General features: G+C 38.0%; 1 long non-coding RNA gene across 3 annotated transcripts; it reads left to right on the forward strand.

Moving 5' to 3' along the window:
* The first annotated feature begins 104 nt into the window (after positions 1-104).
* Positions 105-13726, forward strand: LOC138762628 (uncharacterized). 3 transcript variants are annotated; one of them, XR_011356985.1, is made up of 5 exons: positions 105-225; positions 3501-3589; positions 3948-4215; positions 7952-8091; positions 13507-13726. It is a non-coding gene; the product is annotated as an uncharacterized lncRNA (long non-coding RNA). The 3 variants fall into 3 exon arrangements; XR_011356984.1 differs by lacking the exon at positions 3948-4215; XR_011356986.1 differs by lacking the exon at positions 3948-4215 and having other exon boundaries at positions 105-221.
* Positions 13727-16620: the final 2894 nt, after the last annotated feature.

A 16620-nucleotide genomic window follows, 5' to 3' on the forward strand; every position in this document is an offset into this window, starting at 1 on the left:
GCAGATACCAAAAGAAAAATGGCGGCGGTGGTGGTGGAGCGGAGTCACGGCACTCCCCCGCCGGGTCCAACCGCCCCGCTCGCCCACTTACCGTACAGGCTTTAAACGGCCTCTTAAAGGAGCCAGTGGGCTTTTTTTTTAAATCGCGGGTTCCGGGCCCAAGATACGGCGGCGGTAACGAGGGGCGCCAGAAAACGGAGAGTTCCTGAAAAATAATATCGGCAGGTGCCAAATATATATATATTCTTCTTCTTTGGCTTGGCTTCGCGGACGAAGATTTATGGAGGGGGTAAAAGTCCACGTCAGCTGCAGGCTCGTTTGTGGCTGACCAGTCCGATGCGGGACAGGCAGACACGATTGCAGCGGCTGCAGGGGAAAATTGGTTGGTTGGGGTTGGGTGTTGGGTTTTTCCTCCTTTGCCTTTTGTCAGTGAGGTGGGCTCTGCGGTCTTCTTCAAAGGAGGCTGCTGCCCGCCAAACTGTGAGGCGCCAAGATGCACGGTTTGAGGCGATATCAGCCCACTGGCGGTGGTCAATGGGGCAGGCACCAAGAGATTTCTTTAAGCAGTCCTTGTACCTTTTCTTTGGTGCACCTCTGTCTCGGTGGCCAGTGGAGAGCTCGCCATAGAACACGATCTTGGGAAGGCGATGGTCCTCCATTCTGGAGATGTATCCCACCCAGCGCAGTTGGGTCTTCAGCAGCGTGGATTCAATGCTTGCGGACTCTGCCAGCTTGAGTACTTCGATGTTGGTGATGAAGTCACTCCGATGAATGTTGAGAGGTGCCAGAAGAGTAGCGAGAAAAGGTGGAACCAGACAAAAAGAAAGCTCATTGACTACTCAGGGTTGTGGAACTGGGGAAGATGCTGAAGAAAAGGTACAGCAAGGCCTTTAAAGTAATGAAAATTTTACAATTGAGGCTTTACCTTACCAGGAGCCAATCTAGGTTTACAGTCTCAAGAGTAATGGTTGTGAAAATTGAGAAGGGCAGCAGAAATGTGCAATAACTGCCAGTTTAGGGGCTGGCCAAAAATGCATTGGACTGGGTGAAGAGAACAAACTGTTCACCTTATCCATGACCCTCATAATTTTATAAACTATTGCAAAACCATCCCTCAGCCTCCTATGTCCAAGAGAAAAAGCTTGAACCTTTTCCATTTTCACTTTATAACTCAATTCCTCCAGTCCACATAACATCCTCACCCTTGGCAGCTCAATGACATCATTCCTACAGCTAGACAACCAGAAGTGTACCCAATGCTCCAAGTGCAGTATCACTAATATCTTGCACAGTTGTAACATGAGGTCCCAACCCCTGAATTCAATGCCTTGACAATGAATGCTTCTTTGCCACCCAACTACAGTAAAACCTCTGGTATCTGGCACCTACAGGGACTGTGGATGCCTTATATGTTAATTTCCTGGTTGCTTGAGACTAGGTCTTAAAATGTCTAATACATCTGCATTAAGAATAAACAGTTTAAAAGACAAAAGACAGTGCAAAATGGAAAGTAATTTGAAATAAACCAGTTTTTCAGTTCTTAATTATGTAAAGTTCACTTTAATCAGGTCATTTCCATAATTTATTAAATTTAAATTCGAACCCCAGTTGCTGGCACTGAAAGACCGTTGTGCTAACCATTTACATTGAACAAACTTCACTTGCTATTTGAACGTAATAAACTTTGTTTCAAAATAATTAATTTGAATTTTAAAAATCACGATCATCAAATGAAGGGTCATCACGGTTAGCATGTGATATGAATGGCTTTGGTTCTGGAGCAGTCGATGTGGATGGTAGTGGATCAGGATTAGTGAATGTATTGTCAGCCTTTTGGGCTGTCTTCTTGAATAATGTACGAATATCAGCTTGTTTGAAAGCCCTTCTCTCATTTAAAGTTGGGTTTCGCATCGTGTTCAGCTACATAGCATGTTGAGAAAGGTTGTTGTTCTACAAAGGTAACGACAGTTTCAAATGCTGCAGTAGTATTTTTCCAGGAGACTTTTTCAACCTCTTCGAATTTTTCATCACTTTCTCCTCTGCTTGATTTTCTTTTCCACGATTCTCAACAGTAATGTGTAATGGGAGCATTAAGCCATTCATCATTCATTCATTGTGACAAAGCCACCTTTTCATGAGCAGAGTTTGCCAACTCACATATTTCATTATAAACTTTCTTATCCTGTAGTTGAAAATCCCTTAAACTTGTCTTCCTTGTTGGATCCTTTCTCAAACATTACAAGTGGACATAACATTTGCTGGAACCTCCTTAATGTTTCATGCTTCACAGAATTCAAAGCAAAACTAACATTGTAAATAGCATCCTTGAATATTTCTTCTGAAATTCCAATATTGTGCAGTCAAAGTTTGCCATTTTTCGCATGAAATGACATCTGTACATGTGGAAGAAATTTAATTAATGTGGGACTAAGTAAAAAACTGTTATCGTGAAGTCGATACCATGACTCACAGGGAATGATTAATTAATAAGGGTCTTCTAAGAACAAACAAGTCCAAACAAACTGCAAGATAAGAATAGAATGTTCTCTAATCACCAACCTTTGTGTGTTCCCATGATCATGTTAAACATATTTTTTGTAAAATTGTTTGTTTGAGTAATTTCGTGATCAAGTCAAATATGAGAAAAGACTGTTCCTCTCTGCCTATAAAAGACCAACTCCTGTAACACTAGATCAGACGAGACTTGTGCAGACGCCAGGCCTCTGTGGGACACTCCCTCAATAAAATGGAGGCTTGAATCTTACCACTTGTGTTAGTTATTTAATTAATTAAGTCGAGAAAAATTTTCTTGACATAAACTTGGCGCCCAACATCACTGCAACGCAGTCCTGGTCTACTGAAAGAGAGCTCCAAGTAAGTAACCGGACTGCATCAAGAATGACAGGACACCATCCAAATCAAGATTTGTTATGATAGCCCTAGCTGTAGCAAAAAAATGTATTGTCAGCCTGGAAATTAGAAGATAACTTGAGAATACAACAATGGTATATAGAAATGAATAAATGTATTCCATTAGAAAAAATAACATATAATTTAAGAAATAACATTACAATATTTGAACAAATATGGGAGCCATACATGAAACATAATAGAGAAAACCTACCGTGGACATCTACCACCTAAAATGACAGAAGGAGAAGAGAATGAAAAGAACTGACTCAGTGGAATTTCTTGTTTATTTTTATTGAGTGACAACATTGTTTGAGGGGTTTAATGTATCTTATTTTCTGAACTTTAAATAAATGGGAGGGGAGGTAGGGAGGGAGGGAGGGGAGGAGGGAAGCTGGGGAGAAAACAACACTGTATATATTTAAGAAGGAAAATGTATGTATCTTGACCTATATGGTTTATAGTGTGAAAAATAAAACATTTTTAAAAAAAAAGAATGACAGGACAAAACACACTCACGACAAGTGGTAGGATTTTGGCATTCATTTAAGAGAGACCTGATTATTTAATTGGATGATTTTGTTTTATAGAAAATTAATCAGAGAGGATTGATAAGAAAATTAATCGGAGACCACTTCGAAGTCTGGGACTTTACCAAGTTGGACTTGGTACAAGTGAGGTAAATTAAGGTCATGCAATGGGGTCGGCTTTCTCTAAAGAAATTGTAATTGGGGATGAAAAGTTTATGAAACATCAGGACCCCAAGAATTGTAAATATGTTAAAATGTGGAAAAAGTGCTATGGGTTTGGGGGAAAACTTAACGTAGATGACTGATGTAAATTAATTGTGGCTATAGTAAAAGACGTTAGTCAGAAAATAAAATATAAAAATAAATTGGGATATAATTGAAGCAAGATTATGGCTTTTAGAAATGCGAAACAGAAAAGAAGGTGAATTAAAAAAGAAAACGCGGATGAACATAAGAATAATGAAAATAAAACAGTTAACGAAGTAACTAATGCTTTTATATATAAAGAAGATAATGAAGTGTGCTGCAGTTCACATCCGCGAGGCTTCCAGCGGGAACAAACAGACCACAACAATTTCAACAACCAATGCCGAGTGTTCCTCCGCCGTATACTGCAGATACACGGCGTGTGATCTCTGACACAGAACAACTGTATCCATCACAGAAAGAGAACGATTGTGAAGACAGTCGCCTAGTCCAAACCCTCTGCTTGAAGAAACATCAGGAAACGTTCTGCAAGTATCATACCCTTTTACGCCTTCTACCACAAGACAAGGTAAGACTTATATACCTTATCCGCTAACTGGAAAGATGGTCAACTATAGTCCAGATAAGGGAGAAATGTATCCTATGATTGCAATGCCTAATCCAGGAGGAGGTAATCCTATATATGTATAGAGACCATGGACATTGAAGGATGTTAAAAAAGCTACTGAAGGAATTGTCCATTTGAAAGAAAATTTTAACCGATGGCAACAAGATTTTAATAACTTAATAGCAAGTTACCGACTTAATGCTGTCGAATTGGAACAAACCTTAAGATCGATGTTGGGATGTGACTGGAGTTTGGTAGAAGGGGATTGGAATCCCTTGGGAGCCAACGATGAGCCATTATTATAGGTGGCAGGTAATGGAGATTATCAAACAAGAAAAAATAACCTCTTTGATAGAATACAATTTCATTACCAGAAAGGGGTAGACTATAACAAGGTGCGTGAAACAATTCAGTCCAAAGATGAAACAGTCTTACATTTCTTTGCTAGAATGAAAAAAGCCTTTGAATTAAATAGTGGTCAAACAGCACCCATACCATGGGATGATCAAGGACCATATGCCCAACAACTAAAAATTGAATTTCTGAATGGAGTAAGGCCAGAAATAAGTGGTCATGTTAAAAGACACCTCGTGGGTGGCGAACTAAGTCACTTTCAGACGTAAAAGATTGAGCTGTACATGCTGAAGAAAACTGTCAGCAGAAAAAGACTGTCAAGAATGTGTTTGTGTATGATGAAAGGACAGAGGATGATGCAGAAAAATCTATATGCTGAAGAAGATAATGGAAGAGGAAATCGTAAAGGCAGAGGTCAAGGATGGGGAAGAAGGCCGAACAAAAGATCAGAAGGGTGTTTTTTGTGTGGAAAATTTGGACATTGGACGAAAGACTGTCTGAAAGCAAACCACAATGTTGCTCGAGAAGCAGACGATGATAAATGACTAATCCACAAATAGAAATTCTCTGACAACTCAGAGAATGCAGAGGATGTCCAGATACTGGACCTTGAAGAAATATTTAGTAAACTTAAAAATACTAATGAAAATACAAGACTAAATGTTGATTTAAGGATAGAAAATAAGAAGTTGATAACATTCCTGTACGACACCGGAGCTTGTAAAACGGTGATCACAACTCAAGATGCACCGACGATATAAAATTATCCCGGATTATATAATAGTGAAGTCTGCATCAGAACATTTGATGCCCGAACAACTCACTGTACCTGTAGAAATTGATGATCCACTCACAGGAATAAGATGTAGGCAACAAATTCTCATACCTAAGTCCTGTCCAGCAAATTTGTTGGGAAGAGATGCTATGGATTCCCTGGGAATAGTTGTGAGCTATAAAATGTGAGCTGAGCGAATACAGGGCAAAGAAGCGTTCATACAAGAGGCAAGTGGGTAACCATACTATTACTATTCCATTGATCCTATCACTAGTGGGTCACGATCTAGCTCCACAGCCCTAATACAGGAAGGAAAAAAGAAAGCAACAGGAAAATTTGATTTAAGAACTGAAGAAGAGTTACATTGTACTATGTAGTTTAAACTAACTCCAGGACCAAATAAAACCTATGAGAAGGAGTTCTTTAAAGGACGAACCACCACATTGTGTTTACTGGTTCTCCTTTGGGATAAACAAGGGAATACAGCTGCTGCTGTACAACTGAGTTGCCAAGATCAGAAACGTTTCCGTGCCTGTTTGGCAAGTCCACACATTTCAGTCACCAAGAAGAAGTGAGGGTCATGGCAGTATTTGGGAGAAATGGTGGTTAAGGGCGAGTGAGCGAAGAGCTAGGAGGAGACCAATTCCGGATCCAGGATCTGGTACGAGAAAGAACAAGGGTTATTTAAATTAAACCTGAACTGGCCTACAGTGGGATCTAAGGAGATACATCTGGAAAGGGGCAGAGTACGAGAAACATACACTCTCACATAGGAGGAGGAGGAATTGTTGTCTGACCCACCAGAAGTGTTGTGGTCATCCGGACCAGCTGACGTGGGACTGATGCAAGGAGTTGTCCCAGTGCATGTCAATCTCCAGTCTACCTATCAGTCCTATCAAAGACAATATCCTCTGAAGAAGGAAGCCATCGAAGGCATACAACCAGTGTTCGAGGACCTTCACCCAAAGGAAGAAATTGTTGCCTGTCCACATTCCCCATGTAATACTCCAATATTCCCTGTGAAGAAGGCACTCCCTTCTAATGCATGGCATATGGTACAAGACCTACAAGCTGCGAATCAAGCCATCATCCCCCGTGCCCCGTGTACGCCCGATCCTAGCACTTTACTGAATGACATGGGATCACAACATAAATACTTCACCGTTATTGATTTAGCGAATGCATTCTTTTCCATACCAGTACACAAGGACTCACAATTTTGGTTTACATTCACCTTTGAAGGGAAAAGATGGACCTATACCAGACTTCCACAAGGTTATACTGAAAGCCTGACTATCTTCCCTATGGCAATGAGTGCTAATTTGGAGCAGTTTGAGCATTCACCTACCACTTTGTTATTACTCTATGTAGATGACATACTCCTATGTTCTCCTACTAAGACTGAATCTCTGCAAAACCCCTTGGCCTTACTGAAAGTCCTGTATGAACAAGGACATAAGGTGAGCAAAAATAAACTACAATTATGCCGGGTCACGGTGAAATATCTGGGATATCACATCTCTTGGGAAGGACGCAAGTTGGACCCAGGAAGAAAGAAAGCCATTCTCGCCACACCCAAACCCCGACCCAAGAAGGAGATGATGCAATTCCTTGGAATAACTAACTTTTGCAGACAGTGGATACTGAATTACTCCCAATTGACTGGACCACTCTTGAAATCTATATACCACCAACTGATGGCTGCAAAAGACCACATACAGTGGACTCCAGACAGAGAAAAAGCTTTCAAAGAGGTAAAACAAACTCTTGTGCCTTCTACTGTGCATGCATTACCAAACTCTGATAAACCATTTATTCAGAATGTGAATTGCAAGGAGTCGTACATGACTTCTGTATTGCTACAAACCCATGGGGGATAACTTAAACCTGTAGCTTATTATTCATCTCAGCTGGATCAAGTAGCATGCGCATTGCTTCCGTGCTTGTGTGCTGTACTGTTGCTTCTATGGCAGAACAAGCTTCAGCTACCATAGTTCTATACAGACCCCTGATTCTGTGAGTTCCGCACACAGTTGCGGTTCTCTTGTTACAACGAAAGTTATCTTACCTCTCACCAGCACGACATCTGTCTTGTATGATGGTGTTATTATTTCAACCTAACCTTACCATTGAGTGGTGTAACACTCTCAATCCTGCTACTTTGCTACCAACTGCAGAAGACGGGGAACAACATGACTGTTTGGCGGAAACAGACCAGCTTGTTATGCCTCGACCTGATTTAAAGGACGAATCACTTACTGATGCAGATCTAATACTCTATGTTGATGGTTCCTGCAGTAAAAACAACCTGGAACAAAATCAAACTGGCTATGCAGTGGTAGAAAAAGATAAGGTCAGGAAATCTGGAGAAAATTCTCAAACTTTTTAAATTTAATAGGCTTTTTTGTGCATGTGTACGCACATGTGTAAGTGCCACAGTTGCCCAGAAGTCACGGAAATGAATGAATAATAATTTTTTTTTGTATTTTATATGAGAAAATGTCTCGATAATAAACTATCAAATTTACTGTTCATCTCTTTATTCCCCTGAAATCCGAATTTTAAAAGTACTGCCCAAGAATGCAGAAAATCCAGATCAACCTGATCCCTGAGCAGTCTGGATTTAGGACTTCTACTGCATAGTAAGTTTTGACCATTCAAGATTAAGCATTGAACAAGGAATCATGAAAATTGGAGACAGTAAAAAGGTGAGATCTACAAGATATGAAGCCGTGGCTGTAATTATGTTTAGACATAGCTCAACAAGTCTGTGAAAAAGCTTTCCCAATATAGACACAAAATGCTGGTGAGAAGAACTTTCCAAAGATTCAGGGAATGAAGAGTCTTGAGAAAAGTGCAGGAAGATCAAGCTCTGTCAAAGCTCGGCTATGATCTTGATAAATGACTTATCCGGTTGGAAGGATCAGATGGCCTGCTTCTACAAATTCATTGAAATTATGTCTTACATCTTCATTTATTAAATATTTTTATATAATGAATTCACCCCTTTCATATGTCTGAAATATTCTTTCATTTTGTTAAGAAAATGGCAACATGCAATGTATGAGATGGGAAATATACTTGAGATCCCATTGGATATTTGTCTAATTTCCACGTGAAGGATTGATTAGTTATTCTTAAGATTGGGGAACTCAGAAAAAAAATCGTTGAACGGTAACATATAGGCCCTTCAGCCCTTGATGTTGTGCCATCCGATATATTCCTAACAAAATAAAAAAACTAAATCCTCATACCTCATAACTCTATCTTTTTCTTTTGCCATGTGCCTGTCTTTTTATAAAGATACAAGATATTTTTATTGAAGCAAAATAGCCATATTTTTTAATAAACAGAAGCACGTAAGAAAAAAAAACAAGTGAACAAACAAAGTGCCCCCTTCCACCCCCAACCCCGCTTTGGTAGAAATTTCTCCCACATTCACAATTGAAAAATAGCAAAAATAAAATTTGATCAAGTAAGGTATGAGGTCCTAATGTATATTAATAAGGTATATATTACTACCTTTAGCAGATAGTAGAATAATTCAGTAGCCGAGGAGATGTAATGATGGTAATAAGGTAAAAAAAAAAGTCCCATATTTTTGCATATGCTTTGGTTTCCTCCTCACATGATAAAAGATCTTCTCAGGTGTACTATAGGATGTTAACTCGTTTAACCATTGCCTTTTGAAGGAGGAAATCAGATTTCCAGTTTTGTAGGATACACTTTTTTCCCAGCTGTGACCACAAGCATTATAAGGTAATTTTTTAATTGTGGTTCACATTAAGATGTTATAGATCTCCCAAAATCCAGACCCTAGGGTCAAATAAAATTTTGTTTTTCATAACATCTGCGGTTATTCTAACAACATTTTTCCAAAAGTCTTCCAGATAAGAGCAATTCCAAAGTATATGAAGTTAATCTCCGTCACAAGTTTTACATCTCTGACAATTGGGAGAGGGGTTATGGTATATTTTGTGGAGTGTAATAGGTCCTATTAAAGATTTTAAACTCTATTTGTCGATGTTTAGTTGAGATTAATACAGTTTGAAACATATGAATAATATTACGCCAATCAGCATCATTCTAATTGCATTCAAGATCTGATTCCCATTTATTTTTAATATCACTCTTAGTACAGATTGGAAAATTACTGTTTAAAATAATATAAATAGACGATGTCAGACTCCTGACTGTGAACAGCGCTTCACAAAGCAATTGCTTTTCAAACGGGAATTCTGTTGGAATTTGAGGATGGTCTGTATAACTATTACAGACACAGTGCCTAATCTGAAAGTGTTTGAATAAATTATAATTTGGTAGATTGAATTTCTTAGACAATTGTTGAAAATTGGCCCTAAGTTATCTTGTCTATTAAATCTTCAGCTGTTTTTATTACCACTTTAACCCAATTTTTAAAAATTCCATCTGTAATCAAATGGGGGATATTGGGCTTATTCCACAGGAGTTTTCTAAAATAATGAGGTTTTTATACCAATAATGACATGAGCTTCTTGCCATACTGCAAAAGAATTTAGAATTATAAGGTTCTTAGTAATATTTAAGAGTGCTTTCTTCGATGTTAAAATAGGAAGAACTTTTAAGGGACCATCCTTTAGATGATGTTGTTCAATAGGAAGCCATTTAGCCTCATTGTCCTCAGAGAGCAAACAACATCATATTGGACGGAACTGAGCTGAAAGGTAGTAACATTTAAAATTAGGAAGATTTAAGCCTCCCCTAGCATAAGGGGCCTGAAGGGTTGAGAGTTTGACTCTAGGGACTTTACCTTTCCATAAGAATCTGGACATTTATTTGTTTAATTCATTAAATAGATTTTGGGGAATTTTAAATGGGACACATTAGAATAAATATAGAAATTTTGGGAGTATATTCATTTTGATTAAGTTCACTCTTCCAATTAAAGATAATGGCAGTTCCCTCCATTTCTGCAGATCTAATTTAACCTGATTCAATAATTTGTAATTATCTTTTAAGGATTTTGTCTGCAGTTCTCCTCATTTCTATGCCTAAATATGTAAATCCATTTGGGCACCATTGCAAGGGTTGGACTAGGTTCTTAATGTTATTATCATGTATATTAAAAAGCATGACTTGAATTTTTAAAAGGTTTAATTTATATCCAGAAGCAGGACTGTATTATTGGAAACATTGTAGAATTTGAGTCAAAACTAATGCCAGTAATGGAGGAATTAGAACAAATAACAATAGCCAACAGCTCTATAGGTATTGGGAACAGCAGTCCAGCATTTCAGCAACCTTGGCGGACACTTCTGGATAGCAGGAAGGCACCCGACAGGATTCTGTTAGTTAGAATTTGAGCTTTAGGACCAGCAAAAAAATTGTTTCAATGCATTGAATAAATCTTTCTCCAAAATTCATTGCTTTAAGAGTTTCAAAAGGAATCAAGGTTCAATCCTGTCGAACACCTTCTCCGCATCCATCGGCATTATTAGCAAAGGATCATTTTACATATGAGCCAGTTCCATTATGTGAAAGAGTCTCTGTGCATTGTCAGATCCAGATCTGAAAAAGCCTGTCTGTTCAGCATTTAGTGATAGCATCATCTATTCTTAATGCAATTAATATTGATAAAATTTTGTAATCTGAATTCAAAAGACTAAGGGAACGATAAGAAGTACATTTTGGATAATCCTTCTCAGGTTTTGGCGGTAATGTTATTGTAGCCAATTCCAGAGAACTTGGCAGAGTTTTATTAGTCAGCGCTTCCTTAAACATATTTGTTAAAGGGGTTAAAAGCTTATCTGAAAAGGCTTTAAAAGTATTCAATTGGAAAGCTATCTGGCCCCACAGCTTTATTGTTCTGTAGAGACTTCATAGCGCCAAGAACCTCTTCTTCCGATATATCAGTGTAAAGGTGATCTTTGTCCTTAGGATCTAACTTAGGCAGATTTAATGAGTTCAAGAAACGTGTTGCTTTGGTGTTTTCTCTATCATAATTTGTCTTGTTTAGCATTTCATAAACTTTCTAAATTCTTGATTTATGTCCTGTGAATTAATGATGGAAGTGCCATCATCTTTAACAATTGGATACATCCTTTTTGATTTGCCAGGTTAATAACTTTCTAGTTTTGTTTCCGAATTTATAATAATGATAGTTAGTCCTGGCCATACCTGCCTCAGCTTTATTTGTACATAAATTATTATATTGGATCCATTTTAAAGACAATGTATTAAGTACTCCTTCACTTTTAGTAAAAGCATGTTCACGTTTTCTAATCTCTTCCTCTACAGATACAAAAGTTTTCCTTTTTTCCTCTTATCTTATGCGTGTTATAGGAAAGGACTTGTCCTCTCGTATATGCTTTTAAAACCTCCCATTTGTTAGCCTGAGAAGAAGATTTTGAATTGGTTTCCATAAATAAATCAGTGTGGCCATTCATAAATCTGAGAAATTCAGGATTATTAAGAATATATGTTTTAAATCTCCAACTATAAGATGATTGTGTAATATCCATCCTCTAAATCATCTTTATTGGATTATGGTCAGAAAAAACATTAACCCCAGATGTATTTAAAACATGTCAATTCTAGAATAGGAGCCATGGACATTTGAAAAGAAGAAAAAATCCTTTATCTTTGGATCAAGTTGAGGCAAATATCACATAACCCCAAATCCCTCATACCCTGATCCAGGACCAATGCTGCCCTTGAACAATTAAAAGATCTTGGTGTTGATCAATCTTTTTCTGGGTCTAGGACCAAATTGAAGTCACCACCAACCAGACAGTGGTCTGAAGCTGTCATAAGTTTTAATACCAAATCATTTTTTAAAAAAGCGGGATCATCGTGGTCGTTTAATTAGTACGATGCTGTACATATCCAGTTCACAATTAACTAAAAGAAGCCTGCCATTCTTTTTTTAATATTTTATTTTTTGTTTTCCATCAATAAACAAGGAGATCAACATCTCTGACTGTTACAGAATATATCAATATCTTCCAGAAATCTACATACATGTGGTGTTTCTCCCCCTGAAGTATGTTGTTCTTGTTTTTTTCTGTTGATATTAGTTTAAACCTCACACTTATATTAACGAGTGTAGCTACTTCCCTTGCTTTTGTGGTAAATGAAGAATAGTAAACCTGCCCAACTTTATATGTTCTGTGTTGGAAAGGTGAGTCTCTTAAATAAATGTTATTTCAATGGAATGTCTCTTTAAGTATCTAAGAATTTCTTCCTCTTAATTGGAGAATTCATTCCCCTTTCATTCAATGAAATTATTTTAAGTTGCCTAATCATACCTTAAAGAAAAAAAATAATAGATACCTCAGAGCATAAAGGTAGAGTGAGAGCTAGAAGAATGAGAATAATTAAAAACCAGAACCATACCATATGAGACCCACCCGTTAATGACCCTAAACTAAATATCCTCAGGGGGATACTCTCTCTAAATATACAAGAGCTCACAACAGTTACAAAAAAATGTAATGAGCATTAAACCACATTAATTAAGAATTCTGGGTTCTACAGCCTCTAAACGAGTATAATCAAAGCCTAAGAGCATGCACATAAAACCTGGTAAAGCAACATGAATAGAACTTAGATTATAACATATGTTATAAATGTTTAGTAAAAGAAACATCGCAAATCAAAAATATCTTCAAGCACTAGTGTGAGACAGTGTTGAGTCAAAATTTAAGGAGATGTTTTTTAAATTATATGTTATTTTTTGCAATGTACCATTGCTGTACTCTCAGGCTCTCTTCTGATTTCCAGGTTGACATCATACATTTTTTTGCTACAGCTAAGGCTATCATAATAAATCTTTTTTGTGCTTCATCCAATTTGAGGCCTAGTTCTTTATTTCTTACATTACATAGAAAAAAGATCTCTGGATTTTTTTGGCATGTTGCTTTTTGTGATTTTATTTAATACCTGATTTAGATCTTCCCAAAACCTTTCCACTTTCTCACATGTCCAAATTGCATGTACTGTTGTTCCCGTTTCCTTCTTACAGTGAAAACATCTATCTGATACTGTTGGGTCCCATTTATTTAACTTTTGGAGCGTGATATATAGCCTGTGTAACCAATTATATTGTATCATGCGTAACCTCGTGTTTATTGTATTTCTCATAGTTCTGGAGCATAGTATTCAAACAAATTTGGGAACCGTACATGGAACACAACAGAGAGGGCCTACCGCGGACCTCCACCCCCTAAAATGATAGAATGAGAAGAAGACCAAATGAACTGACCCAGTGTGTAAAAGTAGATTACACAATTTTCTTGTTTATTTTCATTGTGTAATGACATTGTTTAATGGGTTTATTGTATATGTTGAACGTTTAGTGGGTAGGGAGGGGGATGGGAGGGAAGGGAGGGGGAAAAAAGGGGAGAAAATGACACTGTGTATATTCAAGAGGGAAATGTTTGTGTGTATTTTGGTTAATATGGTTCATAGTGTGAAAAATTATAAAAAAATAAAATTAAAATATTTAAGGAGATGTATTTTCCATAATAGCCAGGAGGGAAAGAATCATGTTGTGAAACTTGCTCATGCCCTTGTATCAGGATCCCAGCCGTCCATCCAGTGATCACTTTATACATTGGGTGACATTTACTTGAGCGCATTAGCTTCACAATGACCCACCCATTGTGCATAGAGCAAGAGGACTATCAGTCATTATTGTTGATAGATTTCAAAAGCTCCACCACTGCAGCTGGAGTAACAAAGCACTTGGTGACTTCTTTATGCATAACCTGAAGTTTAGCTGTATAGTGCAGGGATAGTCAATGACCCCTGTCTCGTAGGCTTTTCTTGACCTCTTTGAAGGTGTCCTTAAGGTGTTGTAATTTTGGGCTACAGTCAGAAAATATGTGAACCCTGCTATTTTCATAGTGAATCTCTCCTTTTTGCCTGGTCAGGTGCATAATCTCCTCCTTATTCTTTCAGTTGAGAGGCTTCATGGTCTTGGTCTCTGTGAGTTGTCACCATCAGTGGGGGGGGGGGGGTTTCCTGAGGGGTTGGCTCTCTTGCAGATGATGGGAGCAGGAAAATTTTGACGCCAAAGATTTCTGATAGGATTCATTCCAAAAATCCAGTTGTATCATGACCTTCAGCTTTCTCAGGGAAATTAAGCATCTGAATATTGTTTTGCTTGCTCCTTTTTTCCAAGTGGTCTGCCTTGTCTATCAACAACTATACCTCTTTCTCCAATTCCTCGATGTACATGGTGACTTTTATTATGTTGTCTTCATTAGCCGATACACATCCCTCCATTTCTTTAACTTGGTCAGCTAGTGTTGATAATGCAGATTCTATTTTAATTAACGAGGACTGGATGTCAGTTGTTTTAGTGTGGATTCGTGTTGACACCTTGCTTTCCCGAATGCCCCAGAGCCAGTTACCATCTTTGCAAAATACAAAAGTCTGGTTGTTTCTTCAGTTTGCGATAAAATATCTTTCTTGCTTCTAAGATTATATTGTGATATGCACTAGTAGCTGAAGAGATTTGTTTTAAATATTTTAGGAATGTGATTTTAACAATAACAGAGCAAAATAAAATATAACTATTAAGGCACTCTAGGGAGCTCACATTTACATGTCTTTCCTTGTTGCTACCTGACGTGACCTCCCCCCACAATGTGCCTGTCTAATAGTCTTTTAAATGGCCCTAATGTTTCAGACTCCACCACCACCATTGGCAAGGCATTCTAGGCCCCCATAAATCTCTATGTAAAAAAAACTTACCCCTGATGTCTCCCCTAAACTTCCTCCCTTTGTGTTTGCTACTCCTAGCCTGAATAAAAGGCGCTGGCTGTCGACCTTATCTTTGCCTCTCAGAGTCTTGTAGACTCTTATTAAGTCACCTCTCATCCTTCTACTCTCCAAAGCGAAAAGCCGTAGCTCTGTTAACCATGCCTCATAAGAGATTTTCTAATCCAGGCAACATCCTGGTAAATCTCCTCTGCACCCTCTCCATAGCTTCCACATCCTTATAATGAGGTGACCAGAACTGAACACAATATTCTAATTAATATCTTTGGAAGTTACAAGAAAATAGCTGAAGAGTTAAAAACAGAAGGATGATGAGAATGAAGGTGGGGGTCGCTTAGAATAAAGGAGGAAACATGTGACTGGACACAGAGGAGGTTGAAGTGGTCTTAAATGAATACTTAACTTCAGTATTTCCCAGAGAAAAAGGACTTGGTCAAGGTGAGGTCAGAATAGAACAAGCTTATGTGCTGGTCCATGTTCATATTGTTACGAGATCAAACCAGCAACCACAAAGAAGGCATATCACACAGGGGTAAAGATGAATAATTACTTTATTAACAAAAATTCACCTTCAAACTTTAATTGAAAATCCCCTCTTTTATAACAGTACCCACTGGTTACTATGCAAATTTCTATAACAGTGTAAAACTAATAAATTCCCCAGCCTAAATATAACATATCTAATTAAAGTGTAAGTCATATTTCCAACCAGCCCACGGAAAAACTTAGACACAAAACAAACACAAAACACACAAGACTCACAAAACTTCAATCTCAACTGAAGCAAAGATCATAAACAAAATTCAGTTTGATTGGTAAACTGAAGCCAAAAGATCTTTGAGAGAGAGAGGAGAGAGAGAGAGAGAGAGAGAGAGCACAAAATTCAAAGTTGTGTTGTTTGCAGAGAGAGGAACAACTGGCTTAGTCCAGATCCTTCTGGCTGCCTTTGGAATGTTCATCCTTTTTGAAATCCCAATATTCTAAACTGTCCTCCAGACCATGACTCATGCTCTGGCCCTTCTTCCACTCCACAGCACCCCCAGTGGTGGTTCATTGTCCAAGTCCAGAAATTTTTAGATCATTTTCTGCACTTGCTCAGTTTGTCTCCCTCTCTCTCAGGAGTCCACCTTCACTTTGGCTTTCTAAGGCAAACTGTCACTTTTTAACATAAAACCACACAACACAAAGGCCAATACACAACACAACTCTATAACAATATGAATAAAGAAGAAGCATTAGATCTTTCTTAAACACATTAGGATGATAAGTACCCAAAACTGGACAAGGTATGCCCAGGTTACTATGGGATGGGAGGGAAGAGATTGCTGGTGCATTGCCAATTGGCCATGATATTTGTGTCCTCCTTGGTCATGTGCTGGAGGATTGGAGAATGGAAAATATGGTTCCCTTGTTTAATAAAGATAAAGGTTCCATTATTGTAATAAGGAGAATCCTGGGAATTATAGACCAGT

Source organism: Narcine bancroftii, chromosome 5, assembly GCF_036971445.1.
Source record: "Narcine bancroftii isolate sNarBan1 chromosome 5, sNarBan1.hap1, whole genome shotgun sequence".
Taxonomy (NCBI): Eukaryota; Metazoa; Chordata; class Chondrichthyes; order Torpediniformes; family Narcinidae; genus Narcine; species Narcine bancroftii.